The sequence below is a fragment of the Panulirus ornatus genome, chromosome 21 (genome assembly GCF_036320965.1).
Source record: "Panulirus ornatus isolate Po-2019 chromosome 21, ASM3632096v1, whole genome shotgun sequence".
Classification (NCBI taxonomy): domain Eukaryota; kingdom Metazoa; phylum Arthropoda; class Malacostraca; order Decapoda; family Palinuridae; genus Panulirus; species Panulirus ornatus.
Window position 1 is genome coordinate 5,213,855 of NC_092244.1, and position 8,416 is coordinate 5,222,270.

Below are 8,416 nucleotides of genomic sequence, written 5' to 3' on the forward strand. Positions count from 1 at the left end.
TTACCCTGCAAAGTCACATCTCTGAAGAGAAGTTGTTGTTAGAAGGCAAAGGCAGAAAAACTAGAGAAGTAAAGTTAGAATGAAGTGGTCAGAATACTAAAATGCATTCAAAGACATTATTTTTGAATTACTGTGAGGCATATTTTTAAGAATGCCTCTTTTTTGGATTATTGTGAGGCTCATTTTTAAGAATGCCCTCTACTGTCTACCTAGTAAGGACCTGAGCCTACAAATGCTGCCACAATTCTATAACTACACTAGAAATACACTATCCAGCACACAACATGTAAAATTCAAAACAAGCATGATTCCTAATTTCCATATCATCAATAAACTGCGCAGTGCTACTGATTTTCAGCAATGCAGAAGCTAGTTTTAAAAGCCAATCAGTTTCATAAAACAGAATGAGGGAAGGCCTCTTAAGAAGTAACCTGACCCTAAGCCTGGAGATATTGCAGAACCGGGTAAGAATGCAGGGCTTGGAAATAATTTGGGCCACAGTAATGTTATGGGTAGATAGAATACAGGAGGGAGGAGTGGCAAAAGACTAACTGCTGGATTTGAATCAAGTACATTCTGTTTATCACCTCAATTACATCATGCATACTTATTGTACAATGTTAACTGTAAACAAAGGATATTGTTACACAACAGGATAAAAATGTAGTTAAAGTAAAGTGACAAATGTGGTTTGATAGGGAAGTTTATTCCATTGCAGGATGCAAAGTATTTGGGGACTGCCACGGAGATAGTATAGGAACAATGAGGCAGAAAAGCATGAAAGGTACAATCTAAAGTAAGCACTACAAGTTGAAAATAACTATAAAGAAGTTAAAGTGTGAATATGAATGAATAATTTCAAAGGCGATTGTTGAGTGAAACATACAGTAAAAATCTCAGAAACTACAATAAACAGAAGAGATTAAAAAGATGATAAAAAAGTAGGAATGAAGGGACTGGTATAGCATGATGAAAATGTGACAAAGCAACAAACAGGAAACCAGAGGCTTAGAAGATGCAAAAGGGGGGTACGATAAGAAAATGATCAATACATGGTTGCAAAGGAGAAATCAGAAAAATAAAAGGAGGATAAATGCAACTTTACAAGTTTATTATATGCTGAATAGCTCAGAGGAGGTGACTGTCCCAGTTGCTTCTTCCCTTCCCTTCAATATGTCCCTGCTTTCATGTTAAATCCATATTGCTTTGCATAAAAACTAGCTTTGCTTAACAAGTAATCATGTTTTGCAATGAGAGCACAGTTTTCAAAGAATAGAATTAAAGCTGCAGAGCATGATTTGGAGCATTGTTATATCATTAAATAAAAATGTCAATAGTGGAGAGGGTTATGAATATCAGGTAAAATGTGGGAGTTAGCTCATATATGAGTAAAAAAAAAATACAAAACTAACTGATTCTATGAAAGCATTCTAATAGAATAACCTCCCTACTGACTAAAATTCATCTAATATCCATTCTTCTTGTAAAAAACATACACAACCATGAAAAAGCATCACCCAAACTGCAACCCCCAAATCAAATCCTCCATGCAGTCGTAACAGCAGATCCCATTAATTATGGTATATTCCTGTTATATATCTCTGCTGGTAAGGAAAAGATTCTGATTTTTTTCAAGTACAGTATCCAAACTATCATACTTTTTATAAACAAGTACAGTATCCAAACTATCATACTTTTTGTAAAAGTCTGCATCACTATTAGCTTTACACACACTGATTTTGCTCTGCAGTGTGATAGTGTAGTATTAGAAGAATACAATAACAGTTGCGGAACATGAATTTTCATAAGATGCCACGGTAAAAGTAATATTTTATATCCACAATGAAAATGAACTTGGGAAATGGCTAGTTCTGTCTTAGGTGTTTTACATAATTAATAATGACTACAGAAATACCTGTGGAGGATCAATATATTTCATCTTTCACAAAGAGTAATACCAAATGAGTCACTAATAGAGTCACTTGGGAAAATGTGAAGTTAATCAATGTAAAATTAATAAATTTACAAAACATCCACAGAAAGCATGACCTAATTGTTATAACCTCCCTAGCAGACAAGTTTAACATTCAAAATCCCACTCAAAATATGCATGATAAGCCCAACTGATTACTGTACAAATGGCACCAGACGTCAACAATTAGATGACAGTAAGTGAAAATGTAATCCTCTGCAGCAAACAAATTTAATATTGCTACATATCTACGATTATCTCAGCTACTAGGAAAGGTAGGTTCTGTTGACTTTTTTATTTAATATTAACCTACTTTAGCATTAACCCCAAATTTTCTCTAATATACATATCCCTCACTACTATTGCTCTGCAGTGTGATGGTGTAGTATTAGAATACAATAACAGCTGTGGAACATGAATTTTCATAAGATGACATGGTAAAAGTAATATTTTATATCCACAATGAAAATGGACTTGGGAAATGGCTAGTTCTGTTTTAGGTGTTTTATATAATTAATTATGACTACAGAAATACCTGTGGAGAATCAATCTATTTCATCTTTCACAAAGAGTAATACCAAATGAGTCACTAATGGTATACCTGGGAAAATGTGAAGTTAATCAATGTAAAAGTAATAAATTTACAAAACATCCACAGAAAGCATGACCTAATTTTTATATACCTCTAGCAGACAACTTCATCTAAACATTCAAATTCCCACTCAAAATATACATGACAAGCCCAACTGATTACTGTACATGACAATTAGTGAAAATGTAATCCTCAGCAGCAAACAAATTCCATGTTGCTATATATCTACGATTATCTCAGCTACTAGGAAAAGTAGGTTCTGTTGACTTTTTTATTTAATATTTACCTACTTAAGCATTAATCCCACATTTTCTCCAATATACATATCCCTCACTACTATTGCTCCAAGTAAAACTGCACAATAACTGTACTCTCCAATTATTACAAAAGCTCTACAGAACAAAATAACACAATATCCAAACCTAATACTAATGCAGAGATGAGGTTAAGTGCTTTCCATCAGTTCTGTTGATTCTTTTTTACGTGTTTTAATTACTTTAGCATAAAGTGGCTCCACTTCGACATAAATAGCCCTCACTACTACTGCCGTACATAATCAATATCATTCTTAAATTATTATAAGTGAATGTTAAGGTATTATCTAAACACTACCATAGCATTACAGAATAAAGTCACTCAATATCCAAAGCTAAATCTGATGCTGAGCTAAACTAGAAAATATGGGCTTACGAAAGAAAAATGATGTAATATATTTGGAAATAATCAAGAGAGCCTATGTAACCTAACTAAACCTCCCTGGCAGTCAAGTTTATAATGTGAATGAGCTCAGTGAAAGTATCGGAGAATGTCAACAGATTACTAACTAGTTAGCTATGTGATCCCAGCGGCTGACAAATCAAATTTTGAAATATTTCTACTTTCAATTCAGTTCTTAGATAAGGTTTTCATATGTTCTACTGATATTTTACATCTATGACCTACTTTCACATTAATCAGTCACAAATTCTATATATATATATATATATATATATATATATATATATATATATATTTTTTTTTATACTTTGTCGCTGTCTCCCGCGTTTGCGAGGTAGCGCAAGGAAACAGACGAAAGAAATGGCCCAACCCCCCCCCCATACACATGTATATACATACGTCCACACACGCAAATATACATACCTACACAGCTTTCCATGGTTTACCCCAGACGCTTCACATGCCTTGATTCAATCCACTGACAGCACGTCAACCCCGGTATACCACATCGCTCCAATTCACTCTATTCCTTGCCCTCCTTTCACCCTCCTGCATGTTCAGGCCCCGATCACACAAAATCTTTTTCACTCCATTTTTCCACCTCCAATTTGGTCTCCCTCTTCTCCTCGTTCCCTCCACCTCCGACACATATATCCTCTTGGTCAATCTTTCCTCACTCATTCTCTCCATGTGCCCAAACCACTTCAAAACACCCTCTTCTGCTCTCTCAACCACACTCTTTTTATTTCCACACATCTCTCTTACCCTTACGTTACTCACTCGATCAAACCACCTCACACCACACATTGTCCTCAAACATCTCATTTCCAGCACATCCATCCTCCTGCGCACAACTCTATCCATAGCCCACGCCTCGCAACCATACAACATTGTTGGAACCACTATTCCTTCAAACATACCCATTTTTGCTTTCCGAGATAATGTTCTCGACTTCCACACATTCTTCAAGGCCCCCAGAATTTTCGCCCCCTCCCCCACCCTATGATCCACTTCCACTTCCATGGTTCCATCCGCTGCCAGATCCACTCCCAGATATCTAAAACACTTCACTTCCTCCAGTTTTTCTCTATTCAAACTCACCTCCCAATTGACTTGACCCTCAACCCTACTGTACCTAATAACCTTGCTCTTATTCACATTTACTCTTAACTTTCTTCTTCCACACACTTTACCAAACTCAGTCACCAGCTTCTGCAGTTTCTCACATGAATCAGCCACCAGCGCTGTATCATCAGCAAACAACAACTGACTCACTTCCCAAGCTCTCTCATCCCCAACAGACTTCATACTTGCCCCTCTTTCCAAAACTCTTGCATTTACCTCCCTAACAACCCCATCCATAAACAAATTAAACAACCATGGAGACATCACACACCCCTGCCGCAAACCTACATTCACTGAGAACCAATCACTTTCCTCTCTTCCTACACGTACACATGCCTTACATCCTCGATAAAAACTTTTCACTGCTTCTAACAACTTTCCTCCCACACCATATATTCTTAATACCTTCCACAGAGCATCTCTATCAACTCTATCATATGCCTTCTCCAGATCCATAAATGCTACATACAAATCCATTTGCTTTTCTAAGTATTTCTCACATACATTCTTCAAAGCAAACACCTGATCCACACATCCTCTACCACTTCTGAAACCACACTGCTCTTCCCCAATCTGATGCTCTGTACATGCCTTCACCCTCTCAATCAATACCCTCCCATATAATTTACCAGGAATACTCAACAAACTTATACCTCTGTAATTTGAGCACTCACTCTTATCCCCTTTGCCTTTGTACAATGGCACTATGCACGCATTCCGCCAATATATATATATATATATATATATATATATATATATATATATAATACTTTATCACCTCATTTACTATTGTTCAGTAAAATGTACTGTATTTCATATGTAATAGAGTAAGACCACACATCAAAATCATACAATGTGCAAAGATGATAGCACTGGAGAAGTTAACTTGTAAATAACTAACATTAATCAACCCCACATTTTCTTTGATACTCATAACCCTCAACATTATTGCTTTACAAAACATTGCATAAAACATAATGCTCCATGTTATGCTCTGCTGCATCACTTCATAAACATTACAATATACTGGAAGAGAATTAGTGAAAAATCTAACGTTAGTTTTGATGTATACACGACCACAATATCCCAAGACAACCTTATTATCCTCCAGCAGGAAAAGTAACCATAATTATACACTGCAAGGGTCACCTGAAGGCCTCTTCCCACACCCTCCATACGTTTTATCGAGGCTGTTGTTAGATTTGTGTGTAAAGCTACAGACAAACCTAACCCACCAGAGAGAGAGAGAGAGAGAGAGAGAGAGAGAGAAAGAGAGAGAAAGCAGGTTAGGGGCAGGGGGGATATTTTTAGTTGATCCAAGAATAATATTGGTACATTTCTATCACAGACCATAATCTTGAGTCTGATTTCTTTCATTTCAGCTACTAAGTGAGGTTTGTGTTAGCTATTATTACCTACCTACATTAACTGCACTTTCTGTGCAGTTAATTGAAGTGCTGTCAATGGATTGAACCAGGGCATGTGAAGCGTCTGGGGTAAGCCATGGAAAGTTCTGTGGGGCCTGGATGTGGAAAGGGAGCTGTGGTTTCGGTGCATTATTACATGACCGATAGAGACTGAGTGTGAACGAATGGGGCCTTTGTTGTCTTTTCCTAGCGCTACCTCGCGCACATGAGGGGGGGGGGGGGAATAGGGGGTTGTTATTTCATGTGTGGCGAGGTGGCGCTGGGAATAAATAAAGGCAGACAGTATGAATTATGTACATGTGTATATATGTATATGTCTGAGTGTATATACATGTATACGTTGAGATGTATAGGTATGTATATTTGCGTGTGTGGACGTGTATGAATATACATGTGTATGTGGGTGGGTTGGGCCATTCTTTTGTCTGTTTCCTTGCGCTACCTCGCTAACGGTGGAGACAGCGACAAATAAAAAAAAAAAAAATATATATATATATATATATATATATATATATATATATATATATATATATATATATATAAAACATTATTCAATACCATATACCATTCCAGATCATGCACCACAACTGTGACCATTGTCTAAACATTAGTCAATATATAAAACCAACAGCAATGAGGTGCAACTCTAATAGTCATAAATTTTCGCTCTACGTTATGTCTACAGTCGGGAGGGATACGAAACTGGGGAAAATGTGAGCTTACCACTAATAACAGAACTATTATAAATACAATAAAATTAGGACGTGAAACATGTCTGGGAATCAACGAAAGCCACTGCACACAATGGAGGGCAAGAGTTATACTCGTCACCGAATCTTGGTTGACGATGACACCATTAACACCTCTGTTTTCCGTTGCTTGTGACAGCCATTTCATGCTACTTTCCTAGGATTCAGCCTAGCTGACCCTGTACAACGTTCGTGAGGAACATTATCGTGGCACTTGCTTAGGGTAGGGGTCTAGCCTGATTGATTCCCAACCATGAGTCCAATCTTCTTCACTAGCTTCACTGACCGTAATTATATCACGACCCAAGTTTGATCCTAACCTACTCACACAGCATTTCCTCGCGTTCATGGTTAGTTGACACTTCTGTCTACATTTCTACGACGTGTGTTGGTGATTACCTGTTGAAATATTCACCTTCCGTGGGCAGACTCCCTTCACTTTCCACATGCTCTATACTCCTGTGGCCCCAGGGGAGGGGTGCAGCCAGACCGAGTCAGCCAGAGATACGATGACTACCACATGACCTCGATACTCGCTCATGCTTGAGGCTCATTATTATCAATATCATTCTCCAAAAAATGCTTGTTATTAGTTCAGCACTGTGACATTCTTTTAGCTGCTTCACTCGCGTACTGAAATGTACAGAAAAAGACACGATTGACGCATTTCGTGGCTGCACCGCTGCTGGTCGTTTAAAGCTAGAAATCGTAACATACATGAAAAACATCCACAGTTGCAGAAAAACAAGAAATTGAGTTGGAAAAGAAATTCAGGGATAAGGAGAAAATGGGCGAAGTTAATCTCTTGCCTTGGGTTGAAAAGAAAAGTTTTCCGTGTGGCCAGGGAAGTGGTTTGTTCCCTACCCAATAGGGGGGAATGACTGACTAAGGCCAAGCTCTAACAAAGGCGTATGACCTCAACCGCCCCGTCTTCTTATTTCCTGTATTAGAACTTGTGCTTTTTTCATGTATCCTGTATTAGAACTTATGCTTTTCAACTTATAACTGGGTAGTATTGCAGAAGGGAGAAGAAACCTTATTCTTTATGACCGGTGCGGGAGACAGGTCTACCTCATTACTAGAAGGCCGATTACAAATGCAGAACTACCACCGTCACGTTGATGCAGGGCGGTATGGGATATCCCAAGCTTACCCCCTCTCAATCTAGGTAGTGAAATTAGAATTTTGAGCAGGGCAACCCAGTATTAAGATTGGCTAGGCAAGTGGGAAACAGGGAGGGAAATCCTTCCATGACTGTGATGCCAAGGCATGCAGAGGGGGAAGTGTATTCACCCTACAACTAAAGAATCGCAAGCCCTCGGGCTGAGGATGGGAAAAAAAGGATTGTGAATGAAGGTTCATCCCATCCAAAGAGATGTGGCTGGGAAGTTTAAGTGAAGCTCATTCTTGTACTACATGGGCAGGGGTAAGGGGGAGGGGGAATAAAACATCCTACAGTTCGAGACTGAACATCTGAAAGGGGTATACACAAAGGGAACCTACCCACTCACCTATCTCATCATCCTTGGCTGCTGGGATAAGGTGAACGGAATCTCCCCCCTCCCCCTTCCATATTTTGGGATGGCAAGGTCTGGGTGGGGAGAAACATCTGGCTGCATTGAGGTGCCCCTTGGCTTCAAAATTTGTTCTAGCATTTCTTGAATAACATCATTTTCAAGCATCAAATGATGATTATGGTAGGTCTAACACAGATCACAATGAAGGTATTGATGATGGAGATCTTGGTGGTTTGGGGGATAACCCCAGGACCTATTTGATGGGGGCTCTGAAAGCTTCAAGATTGCACTACAGCATACATTCAGAAGTAGGGAGA